The sequence below is a fragment of the Saimiri boliviensis genome, chromosome 12 (genome assembly GCF_048565385.1).
Source record: "Saimiri boliviensis isolate mSaiBol1 chromosome 12, mSaiBol1.pri, whole genome shotgun sequence".
Lineage (NCBI taxonomy): Eukaryota > Metazoa > Chordata > Mammalia > Primates > Cebidae > Saimiri > Saimiri boliviensis.
The window spans coordinates 80,752,909-80,777,047 of record NC_133460.1 but is presented as its reverse complement, the minus strand read 5'-3'; the positions used below and the strand labels follow the sequence as shown (position 1 = coordinate 80,777,047).

Here is a 24,139-nt window from a genome sequence, read left to right as displayed (position 1 = left end):
AACAACATAAGATTGGAATTTATAAAGTAAAATCTAACAAAAGAAAAAAATTAAGACATCTACAATCATACAGGGAGATTTTAATACACCTTTTTTAGAAACTGACAGGGCAAACATTAAAAAATTCATGAGGCTACAGTAGATTTTAGCAACAAAATCAGCAAGTTTAAACTAATTTATATACTCCTGCACTTAAGCTGATAGATAAATGAAATATTTACGGAACTTGAACACAAGACATAAAATTTCAACATATTTCCTAGAATCAATACCATGCAAACTAGAGATTGTAAAACCAGGGCAAAATAACAATACAGATAGAATTGCATCTTATTCATTGGGAGGCCAAGACAGGCAGATCACGAGGTCAGGAGTTCAAGAATATCCTGGCCAACATGGTGAAACCCCATCTTTCCTTAAAATACAAAAATTAGCTGGGTGTGGTGGCACACGGCTGTAGTCCCAGCTACTACGGAGGCTGAGAGATGAGAATCACTTGAACCAGGAGGCAGAGGTAGCAGTGAGCCGAGATTGTGCCACTGCACTCCAGCCTGGCAACAGAAGGAGGTTCTGTCTCAAAAAAAAAAAAAAAAAAAATTGCATCTTATTTCATATGGTATTGAAATATTAGTGAAGACGGGTATTTTCTGCAAAATTTCCAAGATTAATAGAATTTTTAAAATAGAAAAGCTAAAGATTATACACATTTCAAACATAATGACTTAAAAACATGTTAAAAAACAGCATGCAAAACACATTTTTAAACATGCCTATCACTCAAATACAATTTTTAAAGCAATAACTAAAAATAAGGTATTAAAACTACCTAAGCACTACCCCAAAAATGACTAAAATTTTGTTTAAAATGAAAAATAAAAAAGTAATATTTGATGATTTTTACAAAGTACAATCTTCAAAACAAAATATATGTCAATAGTGTATCAATGGTGGCATCATTGAGTTGCAAATACATTTTGTGTACATTTATTCTGGCTGTTTCTTCTTCTTCTTCTTCTTCTTCTTCTTCTTTTTTTTTTAAAGCCCCTTCTATCCTAGGACCAGCTGTTTTGTGTCCATTTTATTGTTATATTTTCCTATGTTTTGTCCAGTTTTTCTTAAATGGCAAATTTACTGCAATCTTATCATTTTCACATCTGTAGGATATGTTTTTATATCCCCTCATACATTCCTGATATTATTTGTGATTTCTCTCTGTCTTTCAAAATCATTATCCCAGAGATTTTTTTCTTTTCTTTTTAAAAAAGTCATTTTAAGGAACCAAGCTTTTGGGTAAGTTGATCTTCTTTAATATTTGTTTTCTATTTTATTCACTTTTGCTATTATTTCTTCTTTTTATATTCTTTGGTTTAATTTGTTACTCTGTACCTAACCTCTTAAAAGAAATCCTTCACTGATTTCAGTCATTCTCCTTTCTTACGCGTGCAAAGTTATACATTTCCCTCCAACACTACTTTAGCTACATTCCACAGTTTTTGATTTGCAGTATTTTCAATAACATTCAATTCAAAATATTTCTAAATTTCCATTGTGATTTCTTTTTAATCCATGGGATATTTTGACATGTATGGTTTAATTTCTAAATACATGGTGCTTATTTCCTTTTTCTCTTTTATTGTTTACTTGTGCTTGTTGTTTTTGTCTTAATTTCAAACTCAGTTTCATTGTGATCGGGAAGCATGCATTCCACAATTTAAATTCCTTGAAATGTATTGAGATTTGTTGTATAGCCTTGAATATGGTCAATATTTAGAAATATTTCATATGCTCTTGAAAAAGAATGTGTATTCCATAGTAATGGGTGTAGTGTTCTGTGCATGTCTCTTAGGTACACTTTAATCATTGTTTTTGCTCTTATATATTGATTGGTTTTCAACATTTTTTTGTCTGTTTTTTTTTTTTTTTTCACTTTTTTTACTGAGAGAAGTATCTTTAAAACTCCCAGTATGATTGTTGATATCTTTCCCTTGTTGTTCTATTCTTTTGCTTTATATGTTTTGAGACAATGTTATTTATGAACATATAATTTTAAAATTATATCTTCCTGATAAACTTTTTATCTTTATGAAATAGGACTCTATTTCTTGTTATACATTTTTTTCTTGAATCTTAATCTGATAGTAATATATGTCTATATCAGCTCTCTTTAAGTTAAGTGTTACATGATATAACCTTTTATCTTTAAGCTTTTCTTTCATTAAAGTATGTCTCTTATAAAAAGCAAATCATAGCTTCTCTTTCTAGTAAGAAAATTGTGTGCTCCTTGCTGGACAATAGAGTCATTTATACTTAATATAATTAGGGATATATGTGAACTTAAATCTACTCTTTTGTGTGTGTGTGTGTGTGTGTGTGTGAGAGAGAGAGAGAGAGAGAGAGAGAGAGAGAGAGAGAGAGAGAGAGAGACGGAGTTTCGCTCTTGTTACCCAGGCTGGAGTGCAATGGCGCAATCTCGGCTCACCGCAACCTCCGCCCCCTGGGTTCAGGCAATTCTCCTGCCTCAGCCTCCTCAGTAGCTCGGATTACAGGCATGTGCCACCATGCCCAGCTAATTTTTTGTATTTGTAGAGACGGGGTTTCACCATGTTGACCAGGATGGTCTCGATCTCTTGACCTTGTAATCCGTCCGCCTCGGCCTCCCAAAGTGCTGGGATTACAGGCTTGAGCCACCGCGCCCGGCCTTTTTTTTTGTTTTTTCTACCTCTTCCATGATCATTTTTCTCCTTTTCTTCTTTTGAATTGATTGGCTGTTTTATTATTCTTTATTAGTTTTATAGGAATCTATTCTTTACTTGTCTTTAAGTGCTTTATTATAGTTTATATTATTTATCCATGGCTTATTAATGTCTAACGTATATCAGTACTTATTCTTCTTTCTGGTCAATAAAGAGAACATTTTAACTCAGTTTAATCCCATCTTTCCTAGTTCATGTATTTTAATTTTCTCCCTATTGTAATCCCCAATAGACATTTTTCTTACTGCTATATTTAGACATAATTGATTCATATTTACTTTTACATGCTTTCATAATACCTTGCAACCCCAAGCTTCCATCTAGGATCATTTCTCTTCTGCATGGGAAAAGAAAAAGAAAAAAAAAAACTTGATCTTTTAGTGTGGGTTTGCTTGTGATACGGTTTTTGTTGTTGTTTTTGTTTTCTGGAAAATGTACTTACTTCACCTTCATTACTGAAAGATAGTTTCATTTGGTATGAAATTCTAGGTTGGCAGTTACTCTCTTGTATGACATTAAAAATAACTTTATGATGCCTCTGACTTTCATTGTTTCTGTTAAGGAGTAACCGCTATCTATTCAATTTTTGTTCCATTGAAACCATTAAAGATAATATGTGTTTTTTAATCTTTACACAAACAGAATTTTGCTTTTAAAAACTTCCCTGTATTTGATTTTAGCAGTTTCGTTCTTATGTCATTTCATATATTTATCCTTTGTAGTGTTTTTTGGGGGAAAAACCATCTCAGTTTTGGGAGAAAAATTATGTTATTAGCTATTTACAGCTGCATTTAAAAATTACCTTCAAAGCTTAGCAGATAAAACCAATAAACATTTATTATCAAGCTGGGCACTGTGATGCATGCCTGTAGTCCCAGCTGCTCAGGAGGCTGAGGCAGGAAGATCTCTGAGCCCACAAGTGCAAGGCCAGCCTGGGCAACATATACTCCATCTCTTAAAAAAATAAAAATACATTTATTATCTCATAGAGTTTGTGCTGGAGGGACCTACAAGCAGCTTAGCCAGGTGTTTTTAACACAGAGTTTCACATGATATAGCAATCAAGATGCTTGCTAAGACTGCAGTCATTTAAAGGTTTGACTAAGGTTGAAGATCCATTTCCAGGGTGTCCTATCACACGCATGGCAAATCAGTGCTGATTATTAGCAGGTGGTCTCCATGCAGTGTCACAAGTACTTCTCCACTGGGCTGGTTGACTATAGCATGGCAGTTGATTTCTACCAATGCAAGTGATCTAAAAGAACACACGATGGAAGCCACATTGTCTTTTATTATGTTGTCTCAGAAGTATCCGTTACAGAGGCCAACTGTATTCAGACTGATAGGGGACTACCCAAGAGTTTAATACCAAGAAACAAAAATCAACGGAGGTCATCTTGGTGGATAGCTACCATAGTCCACCTTCTGTAACTTAATTATTCTTGTCCCTCTCATATAAAATAATAGTCACCCTCAAAAGTTTTAATCCATTACAGCATGAGCTCAAAGTACAAAACTTTATATCAGGTCCAGATATGGGTAAGTCTTCTTGGATGTAGTTCTTTCGTAAAAGCTCAAGTATTGTTCCTTTCAATATGAAGGCATGTGAATTAAAGTAACAATTTTTTAGTGTCTCCCATGTCAAACAGTATGGTGGCACAGGCAAAAGATAATTGCTATAGATGCTCCTGTTTAAAAGGATAGGGTAATGAGCACCACACACAGTCCACAGCAATTCTGAAATTCAGTTGGACAAATTTTTTAAGTCCTTGATGGGAATTCATTGCTAATCCTGCACAGGAACAATTCTTGGTATCTCTTGCCTCTACCATCTGGGCTCTTGATTCTTTTCTTTGAATTATTCTTCCTTGTTCATAAAACTTCATCACTGGTTTTAGTTGTATGGTTTTCTTGGCCTGTTTCATGTCTATAAATGTTTCCAAATCCATGGACTTATTCTTTTCCTTTTTTATTCCTGCCCCATTAAGTCCAAGCTAGCAGTGTTTCCACCAATATAAATATCTTTAAACTTTGTGGGTATTCTGTAAAAGTTCTTGGATTTACTCTATTAAGCAAAAGCCACACCCATAAATCTCATTGAAGTGATCCCTTTTCTACACTGGGCTTTCACTGACGCTGCTGGGGACAATACTCTTAAGAGTCATATAACTTCTGTTCTCTGATTAAAAGTATCTAAAGCATCACGTTGGATCCTTCTGAGACCTTTAAAAGGATTTTACAGGCACACTCTCAGCTTCATCTTTAGACGAAGTTTTTCTCAAAGTGCCTTAAATTTGACCTTTGTCTGGAAGCCATTTGTTAATTTCAGCATTCTGTGTTATTTGGATAGGCTATGAATATTCAAATTCAATGGTTTCTGGCTTCCCTCACTCAACTTTTTAAAAACAGCTCTATTCTTTGCTTATTCTCACCTCTCACGTTTTACTATAAGCAAAACGAAGAAACAAGAAGGCATACAATACTTTGTGTAAAAATTCTTTTTAGCTAGATCACACAGCTCCTCTGGTATGTTTTCTACTTTCCATGTTACTGCAGTTAACAGTTTTGCTAAACTTTGTTTTTACATAAGGAAGATTTCCTTTCCTCCAATATTCAGTAAAATTTCTCTCCCTTTCATTTTAAGTCCTCGCCGGCAGTCTCCTAAAATCAGGTTTCTACTAACACCTAAAGGCTCTTCAAGGTTTTCACCATTTTGTGTTCTATATACTGCCAAAGCCTCTCTACATTTTAGATTTTTGTTATAGCAGTACTTCAATTCCAGGCTTCAAAAATCTGTATTTGTTATTTGTCACTGCTTGCAAATTAGCCCAGATTTAGTGGCATGAGACAATCAACAGTTGCTATCTCCTACAGTTCATTTAGGGAGAAAAACGTGAAAGTGGCTTAATGATTATGATTATGATTCAGGGTCTCTCTTCAAGTTGAATACCAGAAGGCAGCCAATAATGCAGTTATCTGAAAGTCTGACTAGGTCTGGAAGATTCGCTTCCAACATAGCTTACTCAATTGGCTGCCAAGTTAGTACTGGTTTTTGGCAATGGGCCTCAATTCCTGCCACATGGATCTTTCCATTGGGCTACCTGAATGTCTTCATGACATGGCAGTTAGTTTCTCTGAGAAAGTGATCTGAGAGAGCAGGATGGAAGGTGAAATGTCTTTTACGGCCTAGCCTTGGAAAGCACACTCCATCCTTTCTGCCACCTTTTATTGGTTATACAGATTAGCCCTCTGCAACGTGGGAGGAAACTATATGGGGGCAGGGGGAATACAATGAGGCAAAAATCACTGTGTAAGTCTCTGAGCTTGGAGATCACTTTTCAGTTTTGGGGAAATCTCAGCCATTATACCATCAAAAAATATTTCTGTACCATTCTGTTGCTTCTCCTTTGCTGGGACTCCAATACAAATATGTTACACAATATACAATGCCTGTTCACTTTATTCCCTACTCTCTTATACTTTTCTATCTATTTTCTCTGTTTTTTCTCTTGGTATCTTATTCTTCTGATGTTTTTCTCTGACATATCTTAAAGTTTACTAGTTTATTTGCTAATTACTGTCTTTCTCTAGATGACTTACATATTTTTATTTTATTTTCCCCTTATTAGTTTATTATACAGTCTTTAATCAAAATTTAGTGTTTGCATTATACATTCTTGACTTATTAGAGTCTCTATAAAATTAGTAATTTTATTTCTTCTCAATGAAAGAGCTTTACACATGTAATAGTCATTTAATTAATTAAATTTTTTGAAGCAGAGTCTTGCTCTTATCATCCAGGCTGGAGGGCAGTGGCAAATGATCTCAGCTCACTGCCATGTCCGCCTCTCGGGTTCAGCAATTTTCCTGTCTCAAACTCCTGAATAGCTGTGATTACAGACATCCGCCACTATGCCTGGGTAATTTTTGTAGTAGAGATGGGGTTTTGCCATGTTGGCCAGGCTGGTCAAGAACTCCTGACCTCAGATGATCCACCCTCCTCAGCCTCCCAAAGTGCAGGGATTACAGGTGTGAGCCACTGCTCCCAGCTGCTTTACACATTTTAAATCCATCCCCCCTGCCCCACCAATTTGTCCTACTGTTGTCATATATTTCATTTTATAAATATTTTAAGCCCAAGGCATTATTTTTGTCATTTGATAAAGTCAATATTCACTGTAATATACCCACATATTTACTCTTCCCAGCACTCTGTATTTCTTTTTGTATTCTATACTTCCATCTCGAACCATTCTTTTCTCTTTGAACAATTCACTTTAATATTTCTCTTAGTGAAAATCTGCTGGCAATATATTCTTTCAACTTTATTGCCTGAAAATATCCTTATCTTGCTTTCTAATTTTTTTAATTTTGAAGACTTTTTTGCCAGTTGTAGAATTCTAGCATTACGGACAACTTGTTTCAACAACTTAAAGATATTGCTCTATTATTTTCTGGCTTCCATTGATCCTACTGAAAAGTCATTTATCTGGCTTCCCTCACTCAATTGCCCATTTAAAAGAAACACCTCATTTTTCTCAGGTTGCTTTTATAATTTTTTTTTGTCTTTGACTACGCTGATCCCAAGTGTGATAGTCTGTATTTTATCTTACCTATATTTATTTTCAAATCTGTGGTTTAATATGTTTCACCAGTAGAAAAATATTCTCAGCCAACATATTCTGAAATATTGCTACTATTCTATTCTCTCTCTCCTCTTATTCTGAGATTTATACACAAGTCAGAAGATGTCACCACATTCTATATATTCTTATCTTTGTTATGTATTTTCTGTCCTTTTTTCTCTGTGCTTTAATCTTGATAATTGCCACTTACATGTCTTCCAATTAAAAATATCCTGTTTGTGTGTCACATCTGCTATTAAACATCAACTTACTTCTTAATTTTATTTATAGATTATTTTCCATTATAAAATTTCCATTTGACCTTTTAAATAGATTCCAAGTGTCAGCTGAAATTCTGTCTTTCCCTTTCTTCTATTGACTATCTTAATCATTGTTTTTAGAAACATATTTTTCTTTCTGATCAGCAATTAAACATGGATCATTATTATTTTAAAGTCTCTGTCTGCTAACTTCAATATTTGAATAACTATGAGGATATTTCTACCATCTGTTTTAAATTTGTTTTTTCATTATGTGGTCCTTCTTATAGCATGCCTCATAATTTTTATTGAATGCCACACCTTGTGTATTAAGACTGGAAAAAGTTTAAATCATGTTTTCTCCTTCCTAAGTCGGTTTTCTTCTGACAGATGGCTATGCTACAAGTAGATTATCTTAATTCTACATAGGCCTGTTTTTAGGCTTTATTAAAGATGATTCAGTTTTTTTGATTTGTTTGTTTTGTTTTATGCCCTTACTCCTAGGATATGGCTTTCTGTGGTATCTTTTAAAAGTCTGTGATATTTAGATAGTTTTTCCACCTTTATCAATCTTTTTAACTTGAACCTCTGTGTCCCTACCACCCCAAAGCTGCTGAAATCCCTGTTCCGCTCTTTAGCCTCAAAGATGCTTCTTTATAATGGATTTCTTGAACTTTACCTTGTGCATGTAAAGCTTAGCAACTGGTAAATGTCTTGAGGGAAGATGACATGCAAGTTTGGGATTTACTGTCCTTGATTTTCTCTGCTCTGATATTTTGTCTCTCAATTTCTATTTGTTTGTCTCAGCCCAATGGCACTGGTGCTTTCTGTTTGAATCTATCTTATCTAATCATCTATGTTAAAAATTGCAAATTTCTCTCAGGGTTAAAATGCAAGAGTCTATCAAAACTGGCCAGAGAAGTTGGCAAAGTACCAGGTAGAATTTCCAAAAGAACTAAAAACATAGTAATTGAAAATTAAAACTTAGGAACTAGATTAAACTAAATATTAAAAACACATGAAAAAGTAGGTGAAAGACAGATACGGAAATACTTCCTGAGTGCAGCATTGAAAGTTGAAGAGATGAGAATAAGGAAAAGGATGCAAAATACACAGAAAAAAGACTCAAAATTTCCACACATGTCTAATCAGAATTCTAGTAGAAATAAAAATGCTGGAGAGGCAGTATTTGAAGAAATAACCAATAAAAAGCGCTATAATTGATGAAAAGACACCATAACCAATGGAATTTATAAAAACTACACAAGGCTGATTCAGTATTTGAAAATCAATTAATGTTATATCCATCACATCAGCAGGCTAAAAAAGAAAAATTACATAGTCACATTAATAGATGCAGAAAAAGCATCTGACAAAATCCAATACCTATTCATGATAAAAATTCTCAGCAAACTAGGAGAGAGTAGAACTTCTTAACTTGATAAAGAACATCTACAATGCCATTGCCGACATCATACTTAATGATGGTACATCATTAAAAGTAGATGCTTTTCACTGAAATTAGGAATGAAGCAAAATTGTTCCCTCTCACCACTTCTGTTCAATATTATATTGAAAAGCCTAGGGAATTCAGTAAGACAAAGAAAGAAAATTTTAAAAAATACAGATTGAGAAAACAAAAACAAAAAAAGCAAAAAAAAAAAAAAAAAATATATATATATATATATATATATATATATATACAGATTGAGAAGAAGTAATAAAGTTTTCTTTGTTTACAGATAACATATTTATCTATGTATAAAATCTCCAATAATTGAACAAAAAAATGCTAGAACTAATAAGTGATTACAGTAAGGTTGCAGGATACAATGTTAATATACAAAAGTCAATTGTTTTCCTATGTACCAGCAGTGAACAATTGAAATGTGAAATTAATAACACAATACTAACTTATACCAACCACACTCTCAGACCATAGCACAATAAAAATAGAAATCAATACTGAGAAAATCACTTAAAACCACACAGTTAAATAGAAATTAAACAACTTTAAGACTGTTCTAAGAAACTTTCAAAAACATGTAAACTCAAAGAAATGGCCATTTTCTCTGAAAGAAACTGGTTTGATAGCCATGATCATACTGCTAGCTGCTTTTATCAAAAGTCTTTTGTTGAAACCACCACCTATACTCTTTAAACAAATAAGTAAAATCTAAAACTTCTTGCTTAAAAAAAAGAAAGAAAGAAAGAAAAAGTAAAGAAAAAAAATTAAGCAATCTTCTCCTGCATGACTTTGGGCAAATAATGAAGGCAGAAATAAATAAATTCTTTGAAACTATGAGAACAAAGATACAGCATATCAGAATCTCTGAGACCCAGCTAAGGCAGTGTTAAGAGGGAAGCTTATAGCACTAAACTTCCCACACCAAAAAGTTAGAAAGATCTCAAATTAACTACCTAACATTGCAATTAGAAGAACTAGAGAAACAAGAGCAAACAAACCCCAAAGCTAGCAAAAGACAAGAAACAACCAAAATCAGAGCTGAGATTCAAAAAACCATACAAAAGATCAACAAATTCAGGAGTTGACTTTTGGGAAAAAAAAAAAAAAAAATAGACTGCTAGCTAGACTAGTAAAGAAAAAAGAGAGAAGAACCAAATAAATATAATCAGAAATGACAAAGAGACATTACCACTGACCCCACAGAAATACAAAACCCTTCAGAGACTGCTATGAACAACTCTGTGTACACGAACTAGAAAACCTAGAAGAAACTGATAAGTTCCTGGATGCATACAATCTCTCAAGAATGAACCAGGAAGACACTGAATCCCTGAACAGATGAATAATGAATTCCAAAATTGAATCAGTACTAAAAAGCCTACCAACCAAAAAAAAAAAAAAAATGTCTAGGACCAGATGGATTCACAGCCGGATTCTACAGCTGTATAAAGAAGAACTGATACCATTCCAACTAAAAATATTCCCAAAAATTGAAGAGGAGGAACTCCTCTCTAACTCATTCTATGATGCCAGCATCATCCTGATACTAAAACCTAGCAGAGACACAACAAAAAAACAAAACTTCAGGCCAATATCCTTGATGAATATAGATGCAAAATCCTCAACAAAATACTAACAAACCAAGACTAGCAGCACATAAAAAGCTAATTCACCATGATTAAGTAAGATTTATTACTGGGATGCAAAGTTTGTACAACATATACAAATCAATAAATGTGATTCATCACATAAATAGAACTAAAAACAAAATCCACATGACTATCTCAATAGCTGCAGAATAGGCTTTTGATAAAATTCTACATCCCTTTGTCAGAGGCATTCAAACCAAGGGTTTTTTTACTCTATCTTCAATAGGGGCTGGGTAAAATAAGGCTGAAACCTACTGGGCTGCATTCCCAGGAAGTTAGGTAATCTAAGTTACAGGATGAGATAGGAGGTCAGCACAAGATGCAGGTCATAAAGACCTTGCTGATAAAACAAGGTGGAGTAAAGAAGCCAGCTAAAACCTACAAAGAAATAAAGATGGCAAAGACAGTGACCTCTGGTTGCCCTCATTGCTCATTATATGCTAATTATAATACATTAGCATGCTAAAAGACACTCCCACTAGTGCAATGACAGTTTACAAATGCCATGGCAACTTCAGGAAGTTGCCTTCTCCGGTCTAAAAAAGGAAGGAATCCTCAGTTCCCAGAATTGCCCACCCCTTTCCCAGAAAACTCATAAATAATCCACCCCCTGTTTAGCATGTAATCAAGAAGTAACAATAAGTATCCATAGTTGAGAAGCTCAAGCTCTGCTCTGCCTATGGAGTAGCCATTCTTTTTTTCTTTATTTTCTTAATAAACTTGCTTTCACTTTACTCTATGGACTTGCCCTGAATTTTTTCTTGCGTGAAATCCAAGAACCCTCTCTTGGGATCTGGATCAGGACCCTTTTCTGGTAACATTTTCATATTAAAAACCTTCAATGAACTAGGCATTGAAGGAAAATAATTCAAAATAATAAGGGCCATCTATAACAAACCCACAGCCAACATCACATTGAATGGCAAAAGCTGGAAGCATTTCCCTTGAAAACCAGAACAAGACAAGGATGCCCTCTCTCACCACTCCTATTCAACATAGTACCAGAAGTCCTGGCCAGAGTAATCAGACAAGATAAAGAAATAAAAGACACCCATCTAGGAAGAGAGGAAATCAAACTATTCCTGTTTGCAAACACAATGATTATATACCTAAAAGTCCCCATAGTCTCTGCCCAAAAGTTCCTTATGCTAATAAACAACGTCAAAGTTTCAGGATACAAAATCAGTGTACAAAAATCAGTAGTATTCTTATACATCAAAAATATCCAAACTGAGAACCAAATTAGGGATGCAATCCCATTCACAACAGCAACAAAAAAGAATAAAATACTTAAGAATACAGTTGAGAGGTGAAAGAGCTCTACAAGGAGAATTTCAAAATGCTGCTCAAATAAATCAGAGATGACACAAACAAATGAAAAAAAATCCATACTCATGGATAAGAAGAATCTATATATTGTTAAAATGGCCATACTGTCCAAAGCAATTTGAAGATTCAAGGCTATCCTTGTCAATATACCAATGACATTCTTCACAGAATTAGCACAAACTATTTTAAAATCCATATGGAACCAAAAAGGAGCTCAAATAGCCAAGGCAATCCTAGGCAAAAACAAAAACAAACAAAGTTGGAGGTGTCACACTACCCAATTTCAAACAATACTACAAGGCTACAGTAACCAAAACAGCATTGTACTGGTACAAATACAGACACATAGGCCAATGGAACAGAATAGAGAACCAGAAATAATGCTGTAGACCTGTAACCATCTGATTTTTGACAAAGTTGACAAAAACAAGAAACGGGGAAAGAACTCCCTATTTAATAAACAGTGCTGGGATGACTGGCTAGCTATTTATAGAAGATTAAAACTGGACCCCTTCCTTATACCATACACAAAAATCAACTCACAATAGATTAAAGACTAAATGTAAAACCTAAAACTATAAAAACCTTGGAAGATAACCTAGGAAATACTATTCTGGACATAGGCCTTGGCAAAGATTTCATGATGATGCCAAAAGTAATGACAATAAAAACACAAATTAATAAATGGGACCTAATTAAACTAAAGAGCTTCTGCAAAAGAAACTCTCAACAAAGTAAACAGACAACCTACAGAATGAGAGGAAATATTTGCAAACTGTGCATCTGACAAAGGTCTTATATCCAGAATCTATAAGAAACTTAAACAAATTTACAAGAAAAATTAACCCCATTAAAAAATGGGCAAAGGACATGAACAGACACTTTTCAATAGAAGACAAATAGGTGGCTAACAAGCACATGAAAAAATATTCAACATCACTAATCATTAGAGAAATGAAAATCAAAACTACAATGAGATACTATCTCACACCAGTCAGAATTGCTATTATTAAAAAGTTGAAAAATAACAGATGCTTGTAAGATTGTGGTAAAAAGGGAACACTTATACACTGCTGGTGGGAATGTAAATTAGTTCAGCCCTTGTGGAAAGCAGTGTGGTGATTCCTCAAAGAACTTAAAACAATTACCATTTGACTCACATATCCCATTATTAGGTACTGCCCAAAGGAATATTAATCATTATGTTATAAAGATACATGCATGTGTATGCTAGATGCAGCACTATTCACAACAGCAAATACATGGACTCAACCTAACTGCCTATCAACAGTAGTTTGGTTAAAGAAAATGTGGTACATATAACCATGGAATACTATGCAGCCATACAAAAGAACAACCTCATGCCTTTTTCAGCAACATGGATGGAGCTGGATTCCATTATCCTAAGCAAACTAATGCAGAAACAGAAAATCAAATACCACATGCTTGCATTCATGGACACAAAGAGGGGAGCAATGGACACTGGAGCCTACTTGAGAATGGAGAGTAGGAAGAAGGAGAATAAAAATACTACCTATTAGGGACTATGCTTATTACCTGGAAGATGAAATAATATGTACACCAAATCCCCATGACACACAGTTTACCTATGTAACAAACCTGAACATGTACCCTGAACTTAAAATGGAAGTAAAAGAAAAAAAAACAACACAATACTATTAGCATGAAGAAATGAAGTACTAAGGAATAAATCTAACAAAATATGCACTATATCTATGTGAAGAAAACTACAAATGCCAAAGAAAGAAATCAAAGAAGATTTAATTAAATGGAGAGACTATGTTCATGGATAAAAACACTCAATATTGTTAAGATGTTTTGTTTTCCCAACTTTATAGATTCAATGTAATTCAAATAAAAAGCCCAGCAAGCTATTTTGTGGAGATCAACAAATTCAGCTTTATACAGACAGCCAAGAGACACAAAATAGCCAACATAATACCAAAGAGGCAGAAAAAACTAGGGGAATTAACACTGCCTGACTTCAAAGCTTAGCATAAATGTATAGTAATCAAGACAGTGTAGTATTGGTAAAAGAATAGACAAATTGATCAATTGAACAGAACAGGGAGCCCAGAAATAGATCCACACAAATATACTCATCTGACCTTTGACAAAGGAGCAAAGGCAATTCAATGGAGAAAGGCTAGTCTTCTCAACAATTGCTCCTAGAACAAAAGGCCACCCACATGATAAAACAATATGTACAGGCACTGACTTCACACATTTCACAACTCATAATTCAAAACAGATCATATACCTAAATATAAAATGCAAAACTAAAACTTCCAGAAGATAACACAGGAGAAAAATTTAGGTGACCCTGCATTTGGTGATAACTTCTTATACTAGACCAAAAGCACAATTCATGAAAGAAAACACCGATGATCTGGACTTCACTTAAAATTAAAACTTCTGCTCTGTGAAATGCACTGTTAAAAACATTAATAGACAAGCCACAGACTGGGAGAAAATATTTGCAGAATACATATCTGATAAATGACTTGTATTCAAATATACAAAGAAGTCTTAAAACTCAACAACAGTGCTTGCTTGGGCAGCATATATACTAACATTGGAACAATACAGAGAAGATGAGCATCACCCCTGCGCAAGGATGACATGCAAATTCGTGAAGAATTCCATATTTAAAGATTAAAATAAAAATTAAAAAAACCCTCAACAACAAGAAAACAAAGAACTCAATTTTAAAAGTGAGCTAAAGATCTGAGAAACACCTCACCAGAAGAAATATACAGATGGCAAATAAACATATAAGACTATGTACACCATACACTATACACCTAAAGACATAATAACGCCTTATGTCATTAGGGCAATGCAAATTAAAACAACAAGATACCACCACATGCCTATTAGAATGGCTCAAATCCAAAAACTGACAATACCAAATACTGAGGAGAATGTGGAGCAATGCAAACTCTCATTTATTACTGGTAGAAATGCACAGTGGTACAGCCATTTTAGAAGGCTGTTTGACGGTTTCTTAGAAAGTTAAATATGGTCTTACTATAGAGCTCAGGAATTGCACTAATAATTATTTGCCTAGATGGGTTGAAAACTTATGTTCACATAAAATCTGCATAGGAATGTTTATTACAGCTTTGTTCATAATTGCCAAAAACTGGAAGCAACTAAGATGTCCTTCTAAAAGGTGAATGGATAAACAAATTGTAGTATATCTACCCATGCAGTGAAATATTATTTAGTACTTAGCCATTAAAATAAATGAACTACCAAGCTGTAAGATCTGGAACAAACAAGTACATATTGCTTGATAAAAGAAGCCAGGCTGAACATATCTAAGGTCTCCAATATAATCTTGAGTAGTAACGGTAATAGAAAGTGTCCGTGCACCTGTATCATGTTGTAAATTTTATTAAAATGCTTCTAAATTTAACCATCAATATGTGTTTATGGTTTTTGCATTGACATTGATGTCGATCATGACATTAAGAGGTGTCTTTATTTTCTTCTTTTGCTACAAAGTTTTTGTTTGTTGTTTTTTTTTAAGAATCATGAATTCTTAATGATTAAATAACATCAAACAGATTTTCCTCATCCACTGACTATTAAAATAGCCACATTTTAATATTTGATTCCTTAATATGGTGAGATACAAGGATATAATTTTAGTTGTTGAACTATTGTGGGATTTCTGATGCCAAGTTGTCATGGTCTATATTTTAGTATGTTGTTTGATTCAATTTATTGATATATTTAATGTGTTTACATCCATGTTCATAAGTGAAATGTCGCTATTTTTTTTCATTGCCTTGGTATCATCTTAAAAAATTAACAGGTCGTGTTTCCTCTTTTTTTTTGAGACAGAGTCTCACTGTGTCACCCAGGTTGGAGTGGAAATGCAGTGGCACGATCTTGGCTCACTGCAACCTCTACCTCCCAGGTTCAAGTGATTCCCCTGCCTCAGCCTCCCAAGTAGCTGGGATTACAGGCACCCACCACCACGTCCAGCTAATTTTTGTATTTTTAGTAGAGACAGGGTTTCACCATGTTGGCCAGGCTGGTCTCAAACGCTTGGCCTCAAGCGATCTGCCTGCCTTGGCCTCCCAAAGTGCTCGGATGGTAGGTGGGACCTACCATGCCCAGTCATGTTTCCTCTTTTTTTTTTTTTTTTTAAAAAAAGTGTTTTTTAAAATAACCTTTTAGCAGTTTGTGTAGTGATTAGTTGTTTTTGAACATTTGTTAAAACTGCCTGTAAATCTATATACAGATAATATCTTTATTGTAGAAGGCAGACATTTTAATATTAATTGTTGTTTTTGAATGATTATTTGTTCAGATTTTCTAAGCTTTATTGGTGACTTATATTTTCCCAGAAAATAATCTATTTCATCTAGGTTTTACAAATTTATTGAATATCGCTATTTGAATTATTCTTCTAAGGCTCTTTAAGTCTCTACTATAGCTGTTTTTCTTGTTTTGATCCTTTAAGTTTTCCTTCTTTTCTTTTTTTGAGACAGAGTCTCACTCTGTCCCCCAGATTGGAGTGCAGTGGTGCAATCTCGGCTCACTCCAACCTCCACCTCCAGGGTTCAAGTGATTCTCCTGCCTCAGCCTCCAGAGTAGCTGGAATTATAGGTGCGTGCCACCACGCCTTGCTAATTTTTTGAATTTTTGGTAGAGATGGGGTTTCATTGTGTTAGCCACATGGTCTTGATCTCCTCATCTTCACAACTGGTTTTCAACTGTTTGCATTGATTTTTAATTTTACTTCATGTTTGTTAGAGAACATTGTTCCTATAATATCAGCTTAAAAAAGAAAATACAGACAAATTCTCATTCTGTCACCTAGACTGAAGTACAGTGGCATGATCACAGCTCACTGTAACCTTGAACTCCTAGGACCAAGCAATCCTCCTAGCCTCCTGGGTTGCTGGCATAACAATCATGTGTTACCATGCCCTGCCAATTTCTTCATTATTTTTTTAAGAGATGGGTGTCTCTTTAGGTTGCCCAGGCTGGTCTTCAATTCCTGGCCTCAGGTGATCCTCGTGCAGGTTTGTTTCATGGTTATATTGTGCGATGTTGAGGTTTGGGGTATGATTGAACCCATCACTCAGATAGTGAGCATAGTAACAAATAGGTAGTTTTTCAACCTTTCCTCCCAGTGTCAATGGTTCCCATCTTTATGTCTAACCTTTTTTAAAAAAAATAAGCATCCTTCTATTTGCTGATGCCATTACAAAAACCAATTACATTAGCAACAAAAAAGTGTTTTCTTGAGTTGAAGTCAGAGGCAGTTACTTCCCAAAATGTTAAGTAAAACAGTGTACACATCCAATGTTTAGCTCCCATGTATAAGTGAGAACATGGGGTATTTGGTTTTCTGTTTCTGCATCAATTTACTTAGGATAATGGTCTCCAACTGCATCCATGTTACTGTAAAGAACATAATTTCTTTCTTTCTTATGGCTGCATAGTATTCTTCAGTGTATATGTACCACATTTACTATTTTTAATTAAAGCTAAAAACTTTTAAAAATGCTTTCAATTAAATTGTGACAATGCTTTTTTATCAATATTTTTATTGTGTGCTTATTGAAATATACCTTTTTTGTTTACTTAGACATGTACTAAATTACATATCATTTATATATTATTTTTGTATATATAAAAAGAAATACGTAAGCAAAACAAATCATTTAAGGTATTTCTAAAATTTCTTCATATTTAAATTCGTGTTCAACCACTTTTACTCAGTAGCACAAATATCTGTTTTTCTATCCAGTAGAAAAACAGATGTACCATAAAGAAAGTTTGTGATGCAGCATTTTTTAAAAAGTGCTTCACTATTAACCTCTGGGATTTTCTTACAAATTGCTGACACTGGCCCAACAGGTTTTAATGCTGGATATAACTAAGAGTAAATCAGTATTAATTCTGCATTGATATGGATCTAAATAAAATTTGGGGCTCTGTAAGCATAGAAGAGGAAAGTGGATACTGGGGACAACTGGCAGTCTCAAAAGCATGGTAGTCATTTCCATGTTATATACACAAGGTAAATGAAGCCCAGAGAAGTAGACTAATTTGCCAGTGATACACAATTACTGCCACAGAGCCAGGATGAAGTCCAAGTATATGCAGCTCTGCAATTCTAATCTAAAATCTAGGTAAGTAATACCAAGTGTTGGGTAATCCCAACACTTTGGCAGACTAAGTCAGGAAGACCGCTTGAGCCCAGGAGTTCAAGACTAGCCTAGGCAACACAGGGAGACCCTGCCTTTACAAAAAGTTAAAAATTAGCTGGGCATGGTGGTATGTGCCTGTAGTTCCACTATTCGGGAGGCTGAGGTGGGAGGATCACTTGAGACTGGGAGGCAGAAGCTATAGTGAGCCATGATTGTGCTACTACACTCCAGCCTAGGCAACATAGTGAGACTGTCTAAAAAAAAGTATGTAAATGTGCTTCTTCTTAAACTCAACAGTTCTTTTAGGAATTTAGTCTAAACATACCAGTACAAATGTGCAAACATATATAGGATCTACATGAGTGAGTCACTTTTGCAGACTTTAAGTTGGAAACTAGTGTTGTAAATAAAGGTGGAAGGTTAGGTGGCAGATACATTGAAATTTGAGAGTCAATGATAGCAGTATCATTATTGGTGGAAGCAATAGCATCTATAATCAGCAAGCACAGTAGTGGTGTTCCCACTAGACCAGTTCCGCAGTGTGATTTTGGGAATTTGTCTTGGTAGGCCAGTCTCCAAGATGGTTCTTTGCCATCCCAGAGATTCTGTGAGCTGCCAAGTAGCTTCCAAAACATTCTCTTCCTACTTAAACTGTTAATTGGTTTCCACTGATTGCAAGGAGAAGTCTAACTGATAAACTGGCCTCCTCTCTTTTCCTCCAAACTGACAAGTTGTTACTGCCTTAGGATCTCTGCATTCCATGTTCATCTGCCTTGATCACACAGGGCCCATTTCTTTGTATTATTCAGGATTTAGGCCAAATATCACTTACCTCGCAGCAGAAACAACCCAGATCCTCCTCCTCCGTGTGTGTGTGTGTGTGTGTGTGTGTGTGCATGCACACATGTGTGTCAAGGTCTCCTGTAGCTTAGGTTAGAGTGGCACAATCATGGTTCACTATAACCTCCATCTCCTGGCCCTGGCTTCAAACAATAAACAATTCTCCCACTTCAGCATCCTGAACTCCTGAATATCTGGGACTAGAGGAACATGCCACCATGCCCAGCTAATTTTTTTTATTTTTAATTTTTTGTAGAGACAGAGTCTTGCTATGTCATCCAGGCTGGTCTCATACATCAGTATGTACCATTGCTCCCAGCATGGGTGACAAAGTGAGACCCTATCTCAAAAAAAGAAAAAGAAAAAGAAAAAATGAGGGAGGGAAGGAAGGAACGAAGGAAGGGAGGGAGGGAGGGAGGAAGGGAAAGAGGGAAGGAGAGAAAGAGAGAAACAATAAAAGGAAAACTCCAAACTTTCAGATTTGCCCTGTTAAGGCCACATACCTCCTGTGCAGCAATGAAATACATGAGATTAGTGGAGGCACAGTGTCCAGAGAGATCATGAGAAATGTTGAGCACTAAAAACATGAGATTTACAGTATAATATACTACCTTAAACACTGAATACAAAATAGAGGAAGTGATACATTAAAGCAGTATCTATATTTCAGGGTTCACCCAATTTATAATATTACTACTCAGTGATCAAAATTGGGAAAAATCAATAATTAATATTTCCATTTAGGTTACATAGAATAATGTCTCCCCAAAGATGTCTATGTCCTAATCCCCTCAAAAATCTGTGAATATGCTACCTTACATGGCAAAAGAAACCTTGTAGATGTGATTATTTCCCATCTTGAAACGGGAAAATTATAGTAGATAATGTGGGTAGGTTCAATTTAATCACAAGAGTCCTTATAATGGAAGCACGGATGTCACAATGGAAGAGAGATTTAAAGATGCTAAGATAATGGGTTTGAAAATGGAGGAAGGGACTATGAGCCAAGGAATGCAGGTGGCCTCTCAAAGCTGAAAAACTTAAAGAAATAGATTCTCTCCTAGAGCTTCCAGGTAGAACACAACCCTCCTGACACCTTGATTTGATCCTTCTAGAACAGTGAGATGATAAATTTGGTGCTTTAAGACAGTAAGTTTGCAGTAATTTGTTACATCAGCAAAAAAATGAAATGAATATATCAGTATGAAACACCAAGAAAATGAATAACTAAAAATATATTTAAAAATCTCTAAGAAAGAAAATTTCTTAATCTGATGAAGGGTATCTACAAAAAATTTACTGCAAATACCACACTTAAGAGTGAAACATTGAATGCATTCTATCTGACATCAGCAACAAGACAACAATGACATTAACACCATTTCTGTCCAACATATTTTGTGTCCTTTCTGGAACATAAAGCAAGAAAAATAAATAAAACCATAAAGATTAGAAAAGAATTCATGGATGACATGATTTGGGATACAGAAAATTCAACAGAACCTATATGTAGATGATTAAAATTAATATGAAAATTTAGCAAAGTTGCTGCATATACAAAATCAACACATAAAAATTCATTGCACTCCAGACAAATAGTTAAAAATTTAAAATTTAAAGATGATGCCATCTATTATAGCATTAAAATGTGAAATACTAGGAATAGATGTTTAAACAATATGCAAAATATTTGTAGAGAAAACTATAATGCTTTAGTAAAAGACACTAAAGAACAATAAAATCAATGGAAAAACATACAATGTTCATGAATTGGAAGATGTAAAGTTGTAAAGATGTATTTATACCTAGTTGTTGGGTTAGCAAGAATAATCCTAGAGGGTACAGGCAAGCTCAAACTGGTAGGTGGGTGTTAGGCACCAAGTGAAGTGCACAGAACAAGACGGAGCACCACTGTGCTGCTGAAACTGGGAGCTACAGGAAACTAGTGTTTCTATGTGTGGCTTGGACAAGGACAGCTCTGGGCAGCTGCACAGGCAAAGCTTGGGTGGCTGGCTCACTACAGCCAGGATTAGGGTTGCTTGCAGGGCTCCTCACAATAATGCTTAACAAGAGAGCAGTGACTTGGGAAGGCATAAAAGTTCATGCCATTCTCCTGGCTATGACTCTGCCACCCAAGTCTAGAAATTGACACAGTGGCCACTAGCATAATTTGCCTCCTTTAGGTACCTCATACTGGAGAAAACTCTACAGGCCAAGCTAAAGAAAATAAAAGCAATAGAAAATAGAGGTCAAGCAATAGGGAATAAAAGCCACCAGGACCAGGAAGGAACACTTCCTCCTCCTGCAATATCTCTCCAGCTCCCACTTCTTAAGAAGATTAACATCATGCCCACTGGTTGAGGAAAAATATTTCAAGGACCCAGGTCCATTTTCACGGATCAGGCAAAAAGATAAATTTGGGGCTGAGAGGCCATTAGTTGATAGCTGCTTGATAAATAATACCTAACAATGATTCATCTGGTAGTAGAAGGTCCATCTCAATAAAACATTTAGAAAAGCAATGAGAAGTAGAACATCTGGATCCCTAATGCTTTTACGGTATGTCACTCATGATAGGGGAAAAGACTAGTACTCAGGGGGCCCTTCTTCAGGCTAGGTAGGATTTAATCTACCAGTAGGGAGCCAAATGTGTTCTTAAGGGCATCATTGAAGACCTCTTAAAACCATTTACAGGGCCTGTGAAGTTGTCTGTGGTTTGTCCTAAGTGAAGGAGGAAGTAGTAAGGGAAATGATTTCTAAAGAACCACAACATGACATTCAAATTAATACCATGAGTTATTTTGCCTCAACAGACACACATTTGAATAATACAAATGATGTGAGATTTCAGTAATAGACATTCACAGTGACAACTCTTACATCTTCATCAGGGTAATTGCTTCTGTCCTCTAGATCATCCACATTTTTATGTTCGCACAATCTCTAGGTAACAGTGCATCTTTAAACACTGCTCTGAAGACTTCCACAAACTGGATATGGAAACTAGTATGTGATGTTATAAATAGGCACAACTAACAGCTATAGTACTACGGTATTTCTCATGATGACCTTGGTTAAATCTTAATCACATTTATTCAGATGATTGATATCTTATGCCATGTTTTTTGCCCAAATTGGCCAGTCCCATCAAAAATCCATAAGGGAGTATTTTAAGGTTGTTCATGTATTAAAGTAGGCTACCTATTGTTTTTGTTATTGCTTACTTTGCTATTTTAACAAAATAAAGGATTATTGCTTTTTCATGTCCCAGTCTAATATGAGTTAACAGACATAATGAAAGGGTTCTACTCCATGCTGTTGTTCAGGGACCTAGATTTTTCATATCTAGTAGCTCCACCTTCCCTAAGAGGCTAAGTCCTCTGAATTCTCCACATCTGGCCTTCAGAAAAGGAAAGTAGAAAAAGAAGCCAATATCCATATTTAACCACTACAATCTGAAAAATGACACACATCACTTCTTCTCACATTTCACTGGTGACATCTAGTCATATAATCCTAACTAGGTACAAGGGGATCTGGGGAACATAGTCTAGCTGCATGCCCAAAAATAACAGGAGGAAACTGATATTGGTTGTCACTACTGATTTCTATCACAATTGATAAAAACGCTTGTTGTATTTTTCAAGTGTTTATTTCTAATAACCACCTCCTTTTAGCATGAATAATGCCATGGCTGTACAATTATTTTAGCAAGTTCACATTCTACATTAATTACAAGTTGCCTTTGTTTGCAAGCATCAGAAACCCAATGCAAAATAGCTCAAATAAAAAGGAGGACTGGCAAAATACAGTGGCTCACACCTGTAATCTCAGCACTTTGGGAGGCCGAGGTGGGTGGATCACCTGAGGTCAGGAGTTCGAGATCAGCCTGGCCAACATGGGGAAACCCCTACTCTACTAAAAATACAAAAATTAGCTAGATGTGGTGGCATGTGCCTGTAATCCCAGCTACTTGAGAGGCTGAGGCAGGAGAATCATTTGAACCTGGGAGGCAGAAGTTGCAGTAAGCTGAGATCGTGTCACTGTACTCCATCCTGGGTGACAGAGTGAGATTCTGTCTCAAAGAAAAAAAGGGGGAGATTTTATTCACTCACATATAATCAAACCTCAGAAAGGAGAAGCATAGAGCAAATTTTAAGGACAACCAGAATAACAGTGGAATTCTCTCTTTCTGATCTATTATTTTTTTCTCCGCATATATTTATTTATTTATTTAAAACATGTTAGGAGATATGCATTCAGATACAAACATGTCTCTGAAAATGGAAAAGTGGTGTAGTCATATTGGAAAATAGTCTAGCAGCTTCTGAAACAGTTAAACATACGTTTACCCTAAGACTCACTAATTTTACCCCTAGGAACATACCCAATAGAAATGAAAACATATGTCCACAAAAAATGTGGTACATTAATGTTTACAGAAGCATTATTCACAATAGCTAAAAGGAAGAAACAACTCAGTCCATCAGCTGACGAATGAGTAAACACTCTGTGGTATATCATATAATGGAATATTTGGCCACAGAAAGAAATGCAGTACTGATATATACTACATTATGGATGAATCTTGAAAACATTATGCTACGTGAAAGAAGTCAGACACAAAAGAACCATATTATTATATGATCCCACTTACAGGAGAAGTCCAAAGTAGGCAAATCTATAGAGACAGAAAGATTAGGGGTGGCAGATGTAGGGGACTGGGAGGAAACCTAAAGGGCATGGGTTTTTTCAAGACAATAGAAATGTTTTAGAATCGATTGTGGTGATAGATGCATAATTCTGTGAATGCTAATAGCCACTGAATTATACACTTTAAATGGGTGAATTGTATGATGTGAATTATATGTTAATAAAATCATTTAAAAGAACATGTAGACACAGACAACAGTTAAAATGGGCATTGCTGTGTTCCAATAACATTCTATTTATGAAAACGGGCAAATGACCAATTGGCCATCATTTACTGACCCTTTTATAGAGTAATAAAAACTCTA

General features: G+C 35.2%; 1 non-coding gene across 1 annotated transcript; it reads left to right on the top strand.

Moving 5' to 3' along the window:
- Positions 1 to 14,650: 14,650 nt before the first annotated feature.
- On the top strand, positions 14,651 to 14,757 carry LOC120362612 (U6 spliceosomal RNA). Its single transcript, XR_005578465.1, has one exon. It is a non-coding gene; the product is annotated as a U6 spliceosomal RNA (small nuclear RNA).
- The last annotated feature ends 9,382 nt before the right edge of the window (positions 14,758 to 24,139 follow it).